This window comes from Desmodus rotundus, chromosome 8 (assembly GCF_022682495.2).
Source record: "Desmodus rotundus isolate HL8 chromosome 8, HLdesRot8A.1, whole genome shotgun sequence".
NCBI classification, from domain to species: Eukaryota; Metazoa; Chordata; class Mammalia; order Chiroptera; family Phyllostomidae; genus Desmodus; species Desmodus rotundus.
Window position 1 is genome coordinate 46,205,652 of NC_071394.1, and position 21,336 is coordinate 46,226,987.

At 37.0% G+C, this 21,336-nt stretch overlaps 1 protein-coding gene and 1 pseudogene across 2 annotated transcripts in view; both read right to left on the bottom strand.

Moving 5' to 3' along the window:
- Nucleotides 1-3,045: 3,045 nt before the first annotated feature.
- On the bottom strand, nucleotides 3,046-3,845 carry LOC112315635 (dynein light chain 1, cytoplasmic-like; annotated as a pseudogene).
- A 12,336-nt stretch (nucleotides 3,846-16,181) lies between these two features.
- The window catches only part of XKR4 (XK related 4), a 437,767-nt gene continuing 432,612 nt past the window's right edge, over nucleotides 16,182-21,336 (bottom strand). For both annotated transcript variants that reach the window (XM_053929237.2, XM_053929236.2), the window contains exon 5: nucleotides 16,182-18,495. The gene's annotated coding sequence lies outside the window, so the exon portion shown is untranslated. The remainder of the gene's footprint in view (nucleotides 18,496-21,336) is intronic.

A 21,336-nucleotide genomic window follows, 5' to 3' on the forward strand; every position in this document is an offset into this window, starting at 1 on the left:
ACATACCTTTGTGGTAGAACAAAGCCTCAGGGAGTCATCAGGGTAAAGTCAGCAGAGTTTACCAGGCCCAAACATGCCACAATTTGGCTGTGTGAAGGGAACACTCTGCACCTGTCAGGTGTGTGGGGTGGGGTGGGGGAAATGGCCTGATCTAAGAGCCACACAACTGTCTTTCTTGGATTCTGCCCAGACCTTGGCAGGGCATTGTCACCAGGAGTTGGGAGAGGGAAGCTGGTGGGGGCCAGAACGGTGGGGCTACTGGATCTCCTGTGAGTGGGAGGTACCACCCAATTCCACAGGAAGGTGGGGGGAGTGGCCCCTATCCAAAAGCCACACCATTCAGTCACTGACACCTCCTGAGTCTGTCCAGACCTCTACATTCAAGTCCAGACAGCTGACTCCTCCGCAGGCTGGAGAGCTTAGGAGGATGGGGTGTCAGGGAGTCCAAAGGATGGAGCATTCCCTCAGGCTCATGTCACATGGAGGGGAGAGCTCCACCCAATAAAGATGGCATCTGCAGTAAAGAAGAATGGCTCAGCACAGGGATCATTTTGGCTGTTCCCCCAACTCTCTACCCAGAGACACAAACCCCAGATTCTTCTCAGGCAACTCTAGTCCACTCTGCCTTCCTTTTACCAGGGCCCAGTGTGAGTGACTGCAAATAAGATTTTGTGCATTGGCCCTTTAAGAGGGCACCTCTATTTCTGGCAGATAGAATCTTCGCTGATTGTCACAGCAAATGTTATGTGGGTGCCTTTTTCCAACTCTGGTGTTCTCGGCTGGGGAGTCCAATGTGCAGTTGAGAGCCCAGCTCCTCAAGGGTAACCTTTTCAGCTGACACATCCCTCCAACATCTCAGCCAATACCCATGGGAGTGGGGCTGCCCTTTTCATGACTCCACCTTGCCCGCCAGTTTCCATGTGGCTCCTTCTGTAAGTCATTGCTGATAAGACTTCTGATCAGCTAGTCTTCAATTAGTTATTCAGGTTGATTGTTCTATATTTTAATTGTAATTCCAGTTTGGTCCTGGGAGGAGGTAAGTGTAACATCTACCTCCTCTGCTGCCATCTTGGATCCCACTGCCTTGATCTTGAACTTCCCACCTTTTGAGATGGTGAGACATAAATTTTTGTTGTTTAAGCCACACAGTCTATGGAATTTTGTTATAGTAGCCAGAGCTGATTAAGATATAGGTCTTCTCTTTTTTTCAAGTAAAGCTGGACTTACTCAGTGTCGTGTTTTAACCATTCCTGATAAGTGAAAACCAAGGGAAAATGTTAGTCAGCTAATGAGGTTGTCTAGCCAGGTGGGAATGGGAACAGAGGGATAATTAACATACACAAATGAATATTTGAGAACGACGATGAAGTGGATGTTGTGAATAGTCTTGATAAAAATCTGAACAATGATCCAAAATAGTATATCAAAAAGCACAATGTTTTTTTCTCCATATTAATGAGTCATCCAATTGTTTTGGTGGTATAATCATGGTCCTTTCAGTATCCTTCTATGACTAGTGGTATCATTAATTAGGGTCATAATTTTGCAAGTACATTTTAAAAGTTGTTAATATATTTGATACATTAATAGAGTTCCAAATGTGAACATCTGTTGTTTTCATGTTATTCACAAATTTTGTTAATCTTAAAAATAGGGCTATTAAATTTATTGGAGATGGCTTATTAATTTTATAAACTCATGGCATTATTTTCTTGTTATTTTAATATCAATTCTTAGGCCTCAGGAAATTGAATCAAGGAAGTGGAGAGCTCCTCCCTCCTTCTCCACTTCTTAATCACCCTGTGCTGTCATTATTACTATGTGATGAGTAAGGCTCAGGGTCAGCAATATTGAACTCCCTTCTAAATTTGAAGGGGGTATATTAACTTCAACAGTCAGGAAATCCATCTTAAAAGTGGAGATAAGCAATGCAAGGACAATTATTAAATAGTCAATAATGCTATTTCCTTGGCTAGTGAACTGGGAAAAATTCCCCTTGGTTTATTGCAGAATTTGCCACCTAACATTGTAAGTTTGTGTTGACAAATGAATTCAACCCAATTTTTTCCTTTTTGATTCAAACAGTTTTTTTCTGGTGAGATGAACTATGGGGGAGGCAGGATTTCCAATAACAAATTCCTATAAATGAAATTTTGTGGAAGGGTGATATACACCTAACTAGTGTGTACCCTTAGGATTTGGTGGTGAAATAAAAATAGAAAAATTACCTTAAAAGATCATTTATTACTGAAAAGAGTAGGAAGAGAAGCTTTCAAATCACATGAAAAAATTCTCAAGAAGGTAATACAACTATAACTTGATAAACTTGTTTTAATTAATAGTGACCTTTTTTAATGTCAAGACAGGAGGATGATATTCTGTCTGGAGATTAGAAAAGAAATAAGGAAAAGTAAGAATTTTTCAATATTTCTTGAGTACAGTACAGTTCTAGGTGATTTAGAGAAAAGTATTTTCTGTAGATCAGAGTATAAAAATTATCATGAAACTATATATCTCACAATTCCCATTGCCACTCTAAATGCATGATTTTGGCCTTTTGATTTGCAAATATGAATATTGTTATATTAATTAGAATCCTCTTGTGAGCAAGTAGAAATGAACTCATTCTAGTTTAAGGCAAAAAAGAACACTTACTGGGCTCATTTTCCAGGCTTCATGCTCATGGTACTAGACAGTTGTTCAGGCCTCAAGCCTCTGGCCCACAAGCCTCCCTGCCTCCTCAGGATCTGTTTTTTTTCCTCCAAAAGATTTATTTTGGGGAGAAAGGAATGGATTTTGAAGGGGAAAAACATATGGCAGAGAGGTATGAAATAGAAAATATATACAAACATAAACTGTTTTGCTCATTGTTTTATAACCACAACAAATAAGTATAGAGAATGCGCAGTACAAAACAACAAAATAAAGTTTCAAGATCAAGATGTTCCTTTAGGCAAGGCTGAAGATTTCAGTTTCTGGTATTTGGAATTTAGGATGCAATCCTTATTTTTGGATGGATCACTGGGTGTGCGGTACAGTGCACTTTTAACCAGATTTGAACAAGAGAATGGCCACTTGGCCCAGGTAGAAGTAGATGAACTGTTTGGTTTCATGTGTCATGTTTCATGTTTCATGGTTTAACTACCAAAGTTCCTCCCTACGATCCAGGGGCAGGTGAGTTTGTACTTCTTGTCAAACTCCTTAATATGGGCCACAATATCCTTCTCTATGTTATATTTTCCCAACACTTTAGCAGGACATTCCACAGAGTCCTGTTGCATCTCTTCCAACATAGCATTACTGATCACCACCTTTTGGTCACACAAGGTCACAGTGGAGCAGGGGCTGCCAACTGCAATGGTATCCTCAGGGAGGGGCTGGAAAAACTCACAGCCAGTGGACAAGCCTTTGCTACCAAAGCCGTGGTGTATCTAGGATCTGTTCTTTATGGTCCACTTCCCCAGCCCCTGGTGTCCAGGTGTAAGGTTGCCATATTTAGCAAAAACAAACAAACAAAAATTAAACAGCATGCCCAGATACATTTGAATTTCATATAAACAGTGAGTCATTTTCAAGTATAAGTGTGTCCCAAATATGGCATGAAATATACTAAAATTTCAATCTAAAATTCAAATATTACTGAACATCCAGGATTCTGACCCCTTCTTCCCTTCTCTGCTACATACGTGGGCCTAAGTGGGGTACTCCTTTAGGATCTGCTTTTGACTTACCTGACTTTGGGCGGAGCAGGTGCTGTTGGTCAGCCCCAGGCTGGCCACACTTTTTGCATGCTGCAGGCAGGTGAACCTATTACTCATCTCTGATTCAGGTACTGGGCACATCATGGTGTGAAAGTTGCAATGTCTTCTGGGTTTCCTATCAACAATGGCAAGAAGAGATGCCTGCTCAGATCCCCACCCAAGAAAACCACCATTGTGCTGAGGGCTAATTAAGCATAAGGATGCAGTCCTCATGAATGGGATTAATGTCCTTATATAAGAGATGCTAAAAAGTGCTCTAGCTTTCTTTTAGCCATGTGAAAATACAATGAGAAGACAGCCAGCCCTCTGCGGCTTGGAAGAGGGCTTTCACCAGAATGTGACCATGCTGATACCCTAAGCTCAGACTTTCAGCCTCCAGAACTGTGAGAAATAAATTTCTGTTGTTTATAAGCTAGAATACTCACTCTATGGTATTCTATTATAGCAGCCTGAACTAAGATATTTGCAAGTCAGACTACCTTTTATTTCCTTTTCTTGTCTTGTTGCATTAGCTGATAATCAAGAGTATGATAACAATATAAAGACAGACATATAGATTGAATACAGAATAGATAATTTTTTTGTCACTTGCTGGTTCTCATTGGTCTTTAGATCAAAATAATGTACATGCCAGAGGCATATTTTGAGGTGGCATACTTTGGTACCCTTCACTTTGCAAGGTCAAATATGTCATATTATTCAACTACTTTATATCTTTCCTAATTTTAGTTTACATGAATAACATGATTTATGAGACAGGCAGATCTATTGTGGATTTTATATTTTGTCATAATATTTTGAACACTTTGTTTATTTTGAAGTTTTGTTTTTATATGTATTATCTTATTGCTGAATTGAATCTTTTTTATTAGTGTAAAATATCTTTTTGTCCCATTTAATCAATCTATTTTGTCTGCTATTAATATTTTTACTCCTGTTCATTTTTATCATTGATTCAGTATAATCTTTCAGTGTTTTTAACTGTTCTGTGCTGTGAATTCTTCATTACTTGCTTTTTTTCGGTGTTCCTTTTTTAAGTAAGTAATTAATTTTAATAACTTTTTCTGTGAAAAAGTGTATGGTCAGTCCTGCTCTTGACATTTTGCTTTGTGTTCTCCATTTGTTATTTTTTTTTGTTCTTTTTCACTTTGAACTTTTAATGTTTTCCTTCTAGTAGCTACCCTTTACATTTTAGAAACTTATTTATTTATTTATTTATTTACCTATTTTTATGTGCTTGTTTTTTTTTTTTTACCTTTTTTTTACCGTTGTCCAAATACAGTTGTCTCCATTTTCTCCTCATCACTCCCCCCCACCCCAGCCATCCCCACTTCCCACCCTTGATCCTACCCTCCTTTGGTTTTGTCCATGTGTCCTTTATAGATGTTCCTGAATTGCATATAAAGAATTGATCTATGCATATAAAGAATTAATTACTATTTATAATATCTAAGCCTCCACTCACTTGATCCAATTGTCTGGCCAAGACAAGACCCTCAGCAAGCTTTATCTTTTTATTTTACAATTATTCACTATCTACACGCAATTCACATGACCTATTTACTCCTTTCTTAATGTAGATCTCCCACTCTCTCTATGCATCTCATTCATGGTTAGGGCATCTCTGGCTTCTGATTATTGACCTACATTTCTGAACTAACTAGTGTGCATTTGTAAGACTGTATGTTGTGGTAACTGCTCCAGTTATGAAGTCATGTGCATATTTCTTATTTTGAATTTTTTCTAATGTAAAAATATAAAGATATTAAATTCAATAAATTCTGCTAATGAAATGCCTTGGGTTATAACACCTTTCAAAATAGTAACTGAAAATGTGTATATATGCAATTGGCATAAACTGCGCTAGTGTGAATCCAGAGGGAACATCATATTTACTAATTGAATGCTGCAAACTCTCTGTGGTCTGTAGAGGCTCTTGCACACTTCAGGACTTTGGGGTTGCCCTGGTTCACTTTATGAGAGAGCTGTCTTAGACTGAGCTACTGTAGTTTCCTGAACCTGCTGGATGTTATACCCCAGTGTCTTTGCATATGCTGTCATCTCTGCTTATAATGGACTGGGTCCATGAGAACTAGTTGAGAATAAACTGCTTAAAAGCTCTTTAACAGAAAGAATGGGACAAAATATTAAATATTATAGTAAGATTAGATTAAACATACTGTGTTAGCTTGTTACAGCTTCCATAACAAAGCACAGCTGGTGGCTTCAAGAGCATAAGCTTATTGTCTCATGGTTCTGGAGTCCAAGATAAAGGTGCCAGTGGATTTGGTTTCTTCTGAGCCTTCTGAGGCAGCTCTCCTTGGCTTGCAGATGGCCACATCTACTTATGACTTAACATGATATTTCCTCTGTGTGCATCCATCTCTGAAGTCTCTTTTTGTGTCCAAATTCCCTTTCTTATATTCAATTAATGTCCTTCCTAAAGATCTTATTGTAATTTAATAACCTCTTTAAACATCTTATTTCCAAATACAGTCATATTCTGAGGTGCTTGGGATTAGGAATTTAACACATAAATTTGAGGGGAACTCAATTCAGCATATAACACATATCAATGAAACACACTTGGTGGTGGTTGTTTGAGAATGAGGGATCAAGGGAAAGAGAGATGGATGAAGCAGACACTGATTATTTTGTGTCTTTTTTGTGCTATCCCTCTTGACCTGCTCCATCCCTACTTTCAATGTGTCTAGACTACCCCTACCCTACCAAGTGGTGTGGTGCCTGGAGAAAGTCAGGCCTAAAAGTTACTAGGAAGCACAGAATGCTCGGTTGAGTTTAGGCATCAACAGGCCAGGTTTGGCCATGCTCAAGATGAGGAAATTTGATTAAGATAGGAAGGAAAGTGGCAGGTGCTTTATTCTGACAAAGGTCAGATGCTGTCACAAAAATATTATACTAATATCTTAGGATTCCTCTCATGAAATGCTGTGAAGTTTTATTTCTGAAACTCCTCTGCATATTTTATCATCAGAAATCAGTCAGACACAAAACCCACAGTACCCCACTAGGTGCCCAACTCTCTGCTCATGTTCTTCCTCACTGGTAGTTCTTCCAACTTTGGTTTGTATGGAAAATGGCAATAATGAGCATTTATTTTCTTAAGTCTAATTTGAATATATTTCCAAAAATATCATTGAATATCTAGTTCTGTTTAAAATTATTGTGTGAGTCAATTTAAAAATAGAGTAAAGCAGCTGCTATTTGCCAAGTGGCTTCATGAAATCGTCTAGAGATACTGAAACACATTAGCTATAGGAATGGAGTAGAGTAAAGGAAAAACATTTACATGAATTTTGTTTGAAACATTTTGGGATCAGCAGTCCAAAATATGGTACCTGTACCTGTTATGACATTTCAGGGCATTATTTGACCTGACTTAAAAAAAAAATTGCTACTGTTGGCAAAAACGTTATTACTTTTTAATTTCCCTGTATTTATTTTATTTTTAAAAGCAGGTTTAACACTTGAATCTTCTATTTCAGAAATTAACAAACACTTCAGTTTTTTAATAACTGCCCATAGTTGCAATGCTCACAAGAAAGTATTAATCCCAAAATCTTCTGTAAAAATGTTATGTATCTAATTAGGTTCAGTTAAAAGGGAATACAATTTCAGATTTGGGGACAAATACAAGTTTCAATGGACTGAATTGTATCCTCTCAAAAATTCATATATTGAAGCTCTAACTCTCAATGTGATGTTATTTGAAGAGGGAGCCTTTGTGAGGTAAGTTCGTTTAGGTGAGGTCATCAGGGTGGAGTTCTCACACCTGGATTAGTGACCTTATAAGAACAGACCGGAGAGCCTGCTTTCTTCTTGCTACGACTGAGGAAAGGACATGTGACCACACACTGAGGAGGCAGCTATCTGCTCTGCTCGAGCCAGGAAGTGGGTTCCAACCAGGAACAGAGTCTGTCAGCAGATCGATCTTGGACTTTGCATCTTCCAGAACTTTGAGAAAAAAGCATCTGTTGTCCAAACCACCAAGCTTATGGTATTTCCTTGAAAAGCAACCTGAGCTAATGAAGACAAAAATACTCACTTATGATCATATTTTAGAGCATTCCACAGTTCCAAGCTTTTTGAACTTCAGGACAGGGAAAGAATTCAGTCCATTTAAAAAACAGACTCTATTCCTTATTATCACAAACCTAAATGTGGATCAGTCTGTCTGTGCTGTCATGTTTTTTAACCCTATTATTAAAATAAAAACATAAATCTGCAACTTGGGATTGAAATTTCTCAGTGATCTGTGTGTCCGGCCCTCTGTGAGGCACTGGGCATACAATGGCTAACAAGATATATGTGGTCCCTGATGTCATTGCACTTACACACCTGTTGGGGAGATAAGAACACATACAATTATAAAGATAATTGTTCTGAGGTTAGAGGGATAGGGTGTCATGAGAGCTCCAGGAGTTCCTCGAGGGAGTGTGCAGAGAAGCTGAGATTACAGGTGATGAGGAGCAGGAAAGGTTGAAGGGGCAGAAAGAGTTCAGGCAGAGAACTGTTTGAGAAACTGAAAGAATTTTTTTGTGTCTACAACACATAGTCAAGAAAGAGTGTTGTGAGAGAGGAGCCTGAGTTACCCACATCTAGACTAGGCAGGTTATGTTAGTAACAGGAATTTGAAGTTTATTTTAAGGGCACTGATGAACCACTGAAATTTAGTAACAACTTGATCATAGTTGCATTTTAGAAAGATTGTTCTGGTTTCTGTGTGAAATGGATTGGTTTAAAACAAGAAAGGAGGTAATGATACCCAATACCTGGAAAAGCTGTAACAATCCAGGAAAGAGATGACAGAACCGGGAAGAATTTAGGGATATTTCTGAGGTAGACTCACTTTGGTAATTGACTAGGTGTTGGATGGAGGTGCAGAGAAGGGAGGGTCAAGGAAGATATCTGGGTATCTATCACATGCTTTCTGGCTATCACATGCTGATGAGATAGATCAAAGGAGAGGGGCAAGATATTTACTGGACTTTTTCATAAGTTATTGCCTCCAACATGGCCACTTTTTGCCTCACCTACCTTTTCTACTTGCTTAGTCCTGAGCTTGTTGGACAGTCCCACCCCTCTCTCTAACTCATGGGCCCTGATGAGCTTCCTTTATAGCATGTGTACTCCTCCTCTGGCTTGACAGAATGGAGGCTCCCCTTTTTAAGCCCACGGCTCACTAATTCAGTGTGATCGCTCTCACCCTACTGAGCATAGCCTTGCTCTCTTTGCCCGATGCCATGATGTTGGCATGGCTCTTTTTGACCCAGTTTTGATCTGCTCCCCTGGAATTGTCATGAACCTTTCAGGACACCGCCTTTTCCCAGCCCTTGCTTTTCCATGACCAATCTGCACATCCTGCTGCGTAGACTGTGGAGTTTCTGGAGGGCTTGACAACTGGCATAATTCACGTCTGATTATTTAAGAAGGAAAGTGACTTAATTCACCTCTTAGCTTTTTGTTTACCTATTTTTTTTAACTCACTCCATAATCATATTGGAAAATCCCTGGCATTGTAGTTCCCTATGCTTTTGAAAGGTCTCTGCAAGGTATTTTAAAACCACCCCGGAAGTTGAAGGTTTGTGGGGGTAGGGGGAGATAGGCCACTGAGCTCAAGTAAAAGTCAGTGTCAAGAGAAAAATGAGTCCATTTAGTAGTTTGAGGTGAGAAATGATAAAGATGTTAAGTAGAACAGGTGGTACAGATTTGAGACATCTCAATGCTACAATCAATAAGACTTGGTGACAGATTGGATACTGGGAAGAAACGGATGGGAATTGTTCAAGATAACACCTGAGATTTTTAGCTTGATGTTCTATTTACCATGATGTTTAATGAATGGAGAGAAACTATGAACAATAATGACTTTAGTTCTTTCTATATTGAATGTCAGGTGCTTGTAGAATGTTTGGCTAATGAAGTCTGGTAGGCAATCAAAATTACATGGGTGTAGTTATGTAGACAGTTGAAGGCTAAGGATGAGCGCTACAAATCTATGTAGTTTTCTTTATTTTTTGTTCTTGCGTTTCTAAATAGTAAAATAAACTACTTTGTGACAGTTTTCAAACATTGGAATAATATAATTTTAAAAAGGAACATAAAATGAGGAATTCTCAGAGTAGAATTGGTAGCGAAGAAGAGAAATGTAAAGATTCAAAAAACTCAAATGTAAAAATGTAAAACCCCAGAGTCTTTAGCATACAATATCAAATGCAGCATTAAATGCAGCCAAAAAAGTCACATAGTAGGGAGAATAAAAAGGCCACTAAACTCAGAAACAAAACACTTATTTATATTTTTAAGAGTGAATTCAGAAGCTGTAACATCTGCTATTTATTACAGTCACAGCCACTGTGCCAGCTGATTTCTGTACCACACGTATGCACACAACACACATGTACACACACAGTATACACACACATGGTTCCTTTTACATTTTGCTTGAAGTAGGCCTCTGGTTTTCCTATGACCCAATGCAAAGAGAGAAACATTTAGTCACAGTATTCTTAAGCTAGAAATGTGTATGGGTTATAACTATCTTTAGAACTGAGATCTGAAAGACATTTCTTCTGTGGGCTCTTATAATGAGGGCATCATACAACCATATAGAACAAGATTCTTGATAATACTCATAGAACAAATGTAATAATAAGTGAGCTCACATAGATTTTTAGAAGTCATTTAAAATAGACCAGTGGCATACTGCCAAAGGCAGTACATTTAAAACAATTGCTATGGGGAGGGTAATGAAATCCAGATTTATAAGCCATCTGGTTTCAACAAAAATAAAAACTATAATCTAGATCCAGAAAGATCACAAATGGTTGCCCATTGGCTATGTCTGGTCAGTAGACATTGTTTTTAGCATGTAAAATTTAAACACTGAATTATTGAAAAAAATAACTATGAGGAGTTTTATATGAAAATCCTTATTTTATTTATTTTATTTTTTTTCTTCTCTTGAGCATTAAAAGACCTAGCACATGGGCCTGCCATCATGTATGGCAGCCATTGAGTAGCTCTCTCTTTAGATGGCTAATGTGCTCTTTAGTTTGCCACAGTATTCACTCATTTATATTAATTGCCTGAGCCCTGTAGATATGAAATTTGCAACCTCTGCTACAGAGAAAGATAGAGACAGCATGCTGTTCAGGAAATCCTTAATTTGTGCTATTCATTACAATTTTAGATGACTATTGTGTGGCAGAGAATATAAGGTTATATACTGTGACAAAAATTTGGAACACAGATGGCATACCTACAGACATTTTTAGATATAGCCATACTTCAATAGCTAACTGCACTTGAGTTAAGGTTGATATCTTTTTATGCATTTGAAAAATTGCACCTGAATGTAATGTGTCATTCTTTTTACCCAGAAGTGGGAAGAAGTAGGCTTAGCATGCAGGGTAAAAGTTCCTCAGAAAATTGTTTTGAATTCCCACAGACACATAAAAAATTTGTTAAAAATCCAAATGTTTGGCACTGGCCAACATGGCTCAGTTGGTTGGGTGTTGTCTGGCAAAACAAAAAATTACCAAGTTTGATTCCCAGTCAGGGCACGTGCCTGGTTTGAGAGCCTGGTCCCCAGTTGGGGCTCATGCAAGAGACAACCAATGTTTTTCACATCAGTGTTCCCGTCCCTCTCTTTTTCCCTCCCTTCTTCTCTCTCTAAAAAATAAATAAAAAAAATCTTTAAAAAAGAAGTCCAAATGTCTAGATATGATAATTTAGCCTTAAATACATTAAAGTCGGTGTACTGAAGGAATCATAATTTTGAGTATTGCTATTTACTAATGAGCCCTCCAATTAAACAAATTATATCCTAGATAATTGAATATAATGACTTGCTGCATATTTTTAAGTGTTGCTTAAGTTTTGAAGAATATTTACAACATTTATGATCTAGATGTATACATCTTAATCTACTTGGTCAAAGGATAAATAGCTAGCAGTTAGGTTGTCTGTATTCACCTAGTTCATACCAGTAGAATAATTTCACTGGCACAAAGAATGTTTCTTTCCAATATAGGAATTGGGCAGGAAGAAAGAGGATGCATCCAATTCATCAAAAATAATTATCAAGTCATTAAGATGCAAGTTAAAGAGAGGGAGTAAGAGCAGAACACATTCTTATTTCACCCACTGGATTTACCAGACAATACTCGATAATCTTGATGGTCATAGTAATTTTGCCTATGTCTCAACAGAGCTAGATATATTGTGTTTATACAGCTTCTGAAGTCAACAGGTAAGCAAAACCCAATAATACTACAAAATATATAATTTTATGTAATTTCTGACATGTTTCTCCTGAAGGCAAAAAAGAATGGACCAAGATTAGAAGTGAAATAACTATACCCAAAATCTCTTCATTCTATGTGGAAATTTATTCTTGGAAACCCATTCTTGTACTATATCAAAAAGAAAATGGGGACACATTTTGGACAGATGGCTAGTGAGCAAATAGTTCTAAAATCTGAGGAAATAGCTGCTCTTTCTTCTTCTTCTTTTTTTTTTTTTTTTTTTTTTTTTTTTTTTTTTTTTTTTTTTTTTTAGCTACGTAGCTAAAGCAATAGAAGTGGCCCAGGAGAGTCCTAGAGAAAGAAAAGAGTGCTGAGGAGGGAAAGTCAAGAATCACCACACTAAATATGAGAAGAGGAGTAAGTGCCACTGAGAGAGGAACGGGAGAACCAGAAAGGGAGAAACAATGGGGAATATACCCCTAAGTTTTAAGGTGGAAACATCCAACAGCATCAAATGCAGCAAAAAGGCAAGTAATAGGAAGAGTGAAAAGGCCATTGACCTTGGGGACAAGCAATTTATTTATATTTTTGAACGTGAATTCAGTAGCAGTAACATCTGTTATTTATTACAGTCATAGCCACTGCACCAGCTGATTTCTGTATAGCAGCTCTGCCTTCACCATAACCACCATTCTTTAGATGAGAATGAGCTCCCAATAGTTTAATTAATTATGAAAAAGAAGGGAGAGTAGGTGAAGTGATGTCCTTCAAATAAAGTAAAAAGTAATTGAATTAAAAAACAGGTGGGACTTTAAGCCTTGGGAAAAGATGGAGGAATATCTTTTTGAGACAGTGGAAAGGATGGTTGTAAATACATATAGATTTTGATTTTTGTGTGTGGGGGGAGGGCCAGAGTTATGTCTATCAGTTTGTCTGTGAGATAGAATAGTAGCAAGGGCATCTCTTATGTGAAGGATTGGGGTAGAACAAGGCACTCGTAAGGTATGGTCATATATAGAGAAATAGTAAGGGAATTGCCTAGAAATGGGTAGGATTTTAAAGACAGCAGTGATTCAATTAATTCTTTTTTTTAAAATTTTTATTGTTATTCAAGTACAGTTGTATGCCTTTTCTCCCCATCAATTAATTCTTTATGTGATGGTTTTTGATCCACCTATTAAAATGAAATCCTGTTACATGTGGCAGGTAAGTTATGCCTTTGATACTATCGATTAACCACAAGTGGTTTCTTTGCAAGATGCCTCAGCCATCCTAGTTTTTGGTATGCACGTTGAGATGGCCAATTCTCACTGCCTGTCTTTTTAGTTCTTACATTGATTGTCTGAAAATGCATCCTTTTCCTAAAGTCTCTCCAGACTCAATCACTTTTTGTGAACTAGCTCTAGGAATGAATTCTTCAGAGAAACTTTCAGTTGCTCCCCTGCATGATTATATCTTTTCCAAAAGTCTATCAGATAAATTCAATTCACACCTAGCATAGTTGCCAATTTTATACTCACTGATCAACTGGTGTGTCAGACAAGACTATTCTCAGGTAGCTGCGTATTTGGCTAGAGCCAATTCTTCTTCCTTTCAATATTTTTTGCTCATTATACCATTACTTGTTTCATATTCTAATGTACGACTATATTTTTGTTTATGCTTTATTTTACCAAGACACTTGGTTCTTTGTTGTTTACTTTGAAAATGAAGTTTTAACAATTAATATTGTTATTTAATGCCATAAAGCTACTTTTAAAGTATTATTTTTAATTGTAATAGGGTGTTTCATGATAAGGATGTACCATAGTTTATTTCTTATTACTTGTTTTTCAGTTATTTTCACTTTTTCCTGTTATAAATATCTCTGTACATACACTTTAAAATATTTATTTGATCTAGTAGCTTCAATATTTTTTGAGTTGATTTTTGGATAATTTTATTTCTCTTTTAAGGGAAGTAATAGAAATATATACACATATCTCTTAGCCTACTTCCTTATGGATTAAAATTTCTCTCTTTCCCCCTTCTTCCCTCTTTTCCTCCTTCCATCCCTCCCTTCTCTCTCACATTTAGAATAAAATTTAGAAAATACTTTCTGTCTCAGGTGATATTAATACATTATTTTTGTAGTTGTATTTTTTACAGTTATATTTTTACATGCTGTGATTTTGGGGTAAGAGCTAAGAGATGTCCATAGTGTTGAGCTGATTATCCTAAAATTGTCAATTTTCTATTGATTTAAAATTGTCACAAACTAAATTCATTTACCTAATATGTACAGATTCATCTCTGGACTTGTTAATATATTCTTTAAAAAATATTTTATTTATCTATTTTTAGAGAGGGGGAGGGGAGGGAGAGAAACATTGATGTGAGAGAGAAACATCAATCTGTTGCCTCTCAGTGACCTTTTGCTTTGCAAAGTGATGCCCAACCAACTGAGCCACACAGGTGAGGCCTTGTTAATATATTCTTGTGCTTGGTAGTACATGCTTATGTCACTTATAACAGGCTGGGAAGACAAAGTTTTATCGATAATTTTATTGAAAACCAAATAATTCTTCCTGTAATTATAATTATTATAAACTTTATAATAATTTTGTTAAGTTTTATAAAATATCTTTGTGACTTTGGAGTTGTATTGTGTTTCTAGATTAATTAGGGGCAAACTGCATTGTTTACCAAATTAAGTTTTCTAATTCAGGAATATGGTGTATTTTTCTTTTTAAAAGTATTTCCCCTTAAATATAAATTTTATTTTTTCAGATCAAAATAACAATACCCACCCACTGTAGAGAACATGAGAAAATACAGACAAATAGCCATTTCTTTTCTTCCTTGTTTTTGGACCTCAAGTAGACAGAGTTGAGCTAATCATATACCTTTTTGAGCTAATTGTACGTTATTGGTTCTTGGAATGCTCCTTTAAAAGTCAGAGATGGTTGCCTGCTGTGACAAATACCCCCAAGTGTCAGTAGCTCAACCACGTAGAAATTTATTCTATTTATATTTTGTTCATGTTCATTTTGTCTCAGCCAGGGTGGGGTGGGAAGTCTGCTCTACCCAATCATTCTAAGACTCAGGCTTCTTCTGTGGTGCGGCCCCCTTGCTCACCCAAGCCCTTAAAGGCCGTATTAGACACTCCAGAATAGTCTGTACAGATCTCTACTTTTGCTTTTACCACCAAATAAAATAATAGTGTATCTGGACTCGTTTCCCTATTTGACTGTATTTTTTCAGGAAGAAATGTGTTTTGTTACTATTTATAACCCCAATAACATGCATGACAAATGGTTGTAATTAAAAAAATAGTTAAAATCACAATGTAAAAAATATAATGCTTACAAAGAAGACTAGAAAGAAGCACATCAAAATAATAAGCTTCAAATATTTTTACATAACAGGTGTTACTATTATAGTCAGAAAAAAGAACACTATTAAATTACTCTAAAAAAGAAACAAGTAAATTTCTGAATTTTTTTCATTTCTTTGTTTCAACAGTTTTCTTTATCTGTTCCTATTTGTCATCTATAGTAATTTCTACATATACAGCAGAGCTCATCTATAGTTTCCGTTTAATATTTTATAAAGGAAGGCTTTTATAAACCTGTAGAACAACAACAAAAAGAATATTTTAAGAAAAACAATTACATCGAGCATAAACCCTAATTTGTAGAAAAATCAGACACGTAGACACATTGTTTCCTTAAAACATTGTGTTCATTGATATTTTACCCTTTTATTAATTTTAAACAAATTATTTGTATTTTGAAGCTTCTTTGTTATCTAAAACGTCTCTTTGCTTTCATAGCGGTTCTAGAGAAACATTCTTAGCACGTTTTAGAAATAAAATAAGTTCACGAAACATATCCTGGAAATCTATGTAATTTAAATTTATTTCAGATTTGGCATATCTTAGCTCTGTTAATTTTAAGGTTCAATCACATTGCCTTGAGACTATTTCCCTGAATATGGCTTTTTCCTCCTACCTCCGAGTCTTAAACCCACAATATCCTGCTGTCTTCCTAGATTTGGAAAGAATCAGGAACTCACACTTCTGTTAAAATGACCACAGTGTACTTTATTTAATGATTTTGGTAGCTTGTGTTGCAATAAAATAAAAAAAAATCTACAAAATCCAAATATATAAAATTTCAAGTTTTCTTTCATTTTTTAAAAGTTTTACAAGAAAAATCGTGTAACCAAGGAAAATTGTTCATTATGAAGCACTACTTTCCACTTCATTTCATCACAAATTGCAACTTACTTAACAGACCAAAATAACTATGGTACTCAAATACTCCACACACTGTGCTTTTAACTAGAGCACATGGGACCGCGGCTCTGAGGCGGCGGCCTCCAGCCAGTGAAGACACTCTTACAATCTGAATGCTAAAGGAATGTTTGGATACATGGAGTTTGAATATATATATTTACAGGAAGGAAAAGAAAATTAATAACTAGTTTACTTCTTCATTTTGAATAAAATTCCAAATACATTTGTACAATGTTCACAAAGTAAAAGCACAAGAACTTCCAAGGTTATCATTCGGGTCCAGGCACTGTGCTCGCACTGGGGGAAATGTCACACTGGTCCCTAAACACACATACAGGGGGTCTCTCAGACCTGATTTCTGTAATGGTCCCGGGAGAAAGAAGCACAGGAATGGCGATCAGAATGTCATGCAGAGAGCTGACCACAGGGAACTGAGAAATGATCGGTCCGTTCTCTTCAGTTTGCTGTTCATCTGCCACCTGTTGCATTTTCTTTTTTTCAGAGATAGGTTGCAAATAAAAAAAATAAACAGGGAAAGGAGCACAAAATGTTTAAGGCAAATTAAGCAAATATAGAGCAGCTTCTCCTGGTGTTGAGTGGAAACGAGGATTTTACCCCAAATCCAACTTAGAAACGAACAAACAAAATGAGTGCAACCTCCTGAGGTTGAGTTGCTTATGTCATATACAAATTTTTGAAAATTGCTTTGCACCAAGTATTCTTTTGGAATTTTAAATGAAAAACTTGTTGGTTACAAAGTGCATGATTTCATGTTTCTAAATTAACAGTAGCTGAGGTAGTTAGATGTGAAACTTATTTACTTAAAATAACTGGATGAAGGGCAAACGTCAGTAGCAAAAATCCTTGTCATTTGAAAGCAGGTTTATACTGTGCAATGGTACAACGCTGAGCAAAATGCTTCTATTTTCCTATTAGATGTTACTAATTAAACTGGAACAGAAGTCATAGTAATATTTGTTTCCAATTTGCTTGGTAGGATGTCAGTACAAACGGATCTGTATCTCCGGTAATTTTGTTTGTAACTCATGCTTTCGGCATTTCTGCATTGCAGCTATAACATAAAAGGGCATCATTAGCTACCATTACTATTAATTTCTGATCTAAACTGTAAGAATATTGAATAAAAACTGAAAAACAATATCCATAGGAAGGACGATTTTGTTCTTACTTTTATAATATTTTTGTCTTAGCCCTAAATTCTATGTACTATTTGGTTTCAAAGTGGGAGGGAGACTCTGGCTCATTAGTTACCCTCCTTGTTCTGAGAAAGGGAAAAACCTATTTGCATATTCATCATCATCTCTCTTTCTCCACGCTACTGAGCTATCTGGTAACTGAGAAGAAAAGCAGAAACAATTTGGCAGAGGCAAAGTTCTCACCCAAGGTCCTGTCTCTTCTGCCTGCCCCCTTTTCTAAAGAGAGGCTTGACCAAAAGAGCAGTTGACCAAAAGCTTCATTTTTCAGCTATCTCATGCCATCTAGATATGAAAGGAGTACTGTGACAACAATATGGATATAAGGAAGTTGGGAGATGTTCTTTTTCAGCAAGAGAATTGTCCATGTGTTTTTACCATTTGGTTATGGGATAGAATGTTTACTGGAAGTAGCCATGAAAGTTGACAACAACATTTAAGAAGCATCACACACATGATGATTATATAATGACTGGTCCATAGCAGCATAATCACATTTATCTTTGCTAAAACATAGTTTTCTAAGAGTCTCTTGTTTTCAGAGAAAACTGTGGAGATTTTCATATGGGCTGGAAAACCTTAAAAAGAGTAAAAAAGTATGGGACATTCAAATTTCGTTTTCCCCAGTAATTAGGTGTATAGTTTACATCTAATAACATACTCCCCACCCTGTCTTTTTCTCTAGAATTTAGATTCTACCCTTTCAAAGAGTTGTCCAGCTCTGACACTGTTAGATCCTGTTTTGCACCTTTGTTGTAAAATTTCCCGATGACACATTCTTCCCATTGCCCTCCTCTAATCGGATCCAGTCCGTCTGAAAAGCTGCCACACCTGTTCTCGTTCTCAGGCCCCCTCATCTAGTCACTTTCAGTTTTCTTGTGTAAAAACAAAGCAAAGGCATGGATGTTTCCCTTCATAGCATCGAGGATATTCTGCTGCACTTTTAATTGGGAAAGTATTGATGATAGTAACTGGAAAAAAAAGCCAGAGAAGGCCACGTTATTTCAACTCACTTCTATACTCACATTTGGAGTCTAGAAAAGGATATTTATCTAAGTCTGGTGTGGTGACATAAATTTTTATTAGTGGATAGATAATTGCCTAGGTTAAATTCATGCTTCAGAATGCTTAATACCATGCATTAGAAGTGTTTGACCAATCTGAAATTTTGATATACCACTGGCAACTAGATTCTGGAATCCAGAAGAGATTATGTTGAAAGTGTACATTGTGTTAGCTCTAGGCACAATGTAATTTTTCAACCCTCTTGTCAAGATAACCTTTCTGAAACTTTATTTTGTATTTTCAAGAACATGCAAATTTGTTTTGCAAAGGAATATCATTATTAAATAAGGACACAATGATAGTATTTATGTACAACAACTTTGCTTTATGAAATCACATCATTAAAACATTATGTGTATTGTTAGTGTAGTTCATGGGTGTATTCTTACTTTATAATATTGCCTCCATGACTCAAAAAATAACAAATCATGTTATTTAGCACTAGTTCTTATCAGGACTAAGTATTTAAGTAAAAGAAAACATGTTTGGGAGGAAATTGACCAGGATGGCCTCTGTGGTGGTCCCCGAACCTGTGTCCTTTAGCTGTGCTCCTAGCTATTCAGTGTAAGTACATGTGTATGTCAATGTGTAGCTGCAGCCCTGTGTAAACACTCCTCTGATATATTTAAAATATTTATAATCTGGAAAATGAATCAACTCAGGAGTTCCAGACAGAAATAAGCCTTTACATTTCTTAAAAGGGTTGTAAAGGGAGAGATGTGTCATCTCAGGGATGTAAGAGAATCTCACTGTAAACAACACAAACATCTAATCTAAATAATATCTTTTCAAATTTTTTCCTCATTATGGTGGGTTCCAGATCGCCATTTGGCAATCTCTAGCACTGCATCAGGGAACCATGCACACATTCTGAACAATGTAGCACGGAATCAAGCGTGCAAACTCCCTAGGTGTCAGAATGAGCCAAGTTTTCTGGACACGTGTAATTAAATATTTTGTAAAATTCAGTTTGACTAAGACGAAAATTGTCATTCTATACAAAGCTTCTCAACGTTTGTATGAAAGAAGTTAAAGTTCTCATTAAAAAACTGATAATTAAAAAGAGCTCTACATAGACCTTTGAAGAAAAAGTTTCACTTTCATTAAGTGATCAAAATAATCATATTCTTTGCTTGGCGAGTTATTGCTGTTGTGTTGCTAAGCTGCCTCCACCTTCTCCACCACAGCCTGGTTTCAGGGCACGCACAGTTCTCCTTTGTGCTAACACTAGTTATCAAGGGGCAAAGCACTTTGAGAACTCTAAGTACTGGTCACAACACCCTTATGAGGTAGGTAGATAAATACTATCTCTGTTTTACATATGGGAAAATGAAGTGGAATGTGAATTTCTGAGATGACCAAGGATGCAGACTCAAGGGCTCAGACCCCCAGACCCTGTGTTCCGGTCCCCGGACTACACCCCTCCATACCTTGGTCTCCAGAAATAAATCTGTTCCAGAGTGTAAAGGATACTGTCTCATAGAATACACTTAAGTATATGTAAAACAGTCATATATTCAAACCATAAATTTCATTCAATTATCACATAATAAAAGGTAACTGGAAAAAACCCCTAATGTTTTGTAGTTGGCAATTGATTGTCTCTTTGTTGCCAGTTCACCTAACCATTGGACTAAACATCCTGCCAATAACATGAAGGCATACATGATTTGGAAAAGGATTTAGTGAAGTAAAAATCTCAAGGACAAAGCAAAACAAAGCCAAATTGAATTTGGGAGTAGCAGCTTTGCCGTCCTGGAGGCTTTCACAGGTGTGTGATTAGCAAACAGGCCTGCCCTCCGAAATGAGAATTTACAGAGCATGGCAATGAGCATAGAGCCACGCCATCCCTGGAGCCCTTTGGTACAAGAGGCAGAGTATCCATTTGATTTCTGGGAAACTTCTGTATCTAATGGCAGGAGGGACCCAGCGAGGAAGGGAACTGCCTACCTCCTGAAGTCGTTCTAAGTTGGCACTAAATGTAGGATTTGACACATCAAAACACTTCCTAAGGACCCACAAACGTTTCGATTTTCTCTGGCAATCCCCTCATGATCTTTGCATAACAATACCTTCCAGTGCTCTGTGTGTCTGCTTGTTGTCAATGCCTTGGGACAAATCCTGCAACTTAAGCACCCTTAAGAGAAAATTGGACTTAAAACCTTGCTGGTTGTTCTGCCCAGCTTCAGAACAGTAAGTGAGGTAAGCACACAATGTGTGTAAAGACATGTGTTCACCCATCCAGAGCCAAATCTGGTGAAACAAGGAAGAGCTGCCCACAAATAATCATAATCTCAAGCATCCTTTCGGGAAGGTGAATTTCCCTTTGATATCAGCTGTTTCTTTTTCTGTGACTATAAAGAAAACACTAATATTCCAGTACGCGATAACCAGTTGATCTTTGGCTACCAGAATGACATCAACCAACCAAACAAAGAAAATGTGTTTTTTTTTTAATTTGGAAAAAAAAAAGATTTTTCTTCTCTTGACACTATACAATTCACCATGAAGTAACAGCATCAAGCAGTTTAAACTATTTTTATGCTTCAAGGTATAAGAAATCCTTAAAATTTGCCCTGGCTGGTGTGGCTCAGTGGATTGAGTGCTGGCCTGCGAACCAAAGAGTTGCCAGTTTGATTCCCTGTCAGGGCACATGACTGGCTTGCAGGCCAGGTCCCCAGTAGGTGGCTCAGGAGAGGCAAGCACACATTGATGTCTCTCTCCCTCTCTTTTGCCTTCCCTTCCCC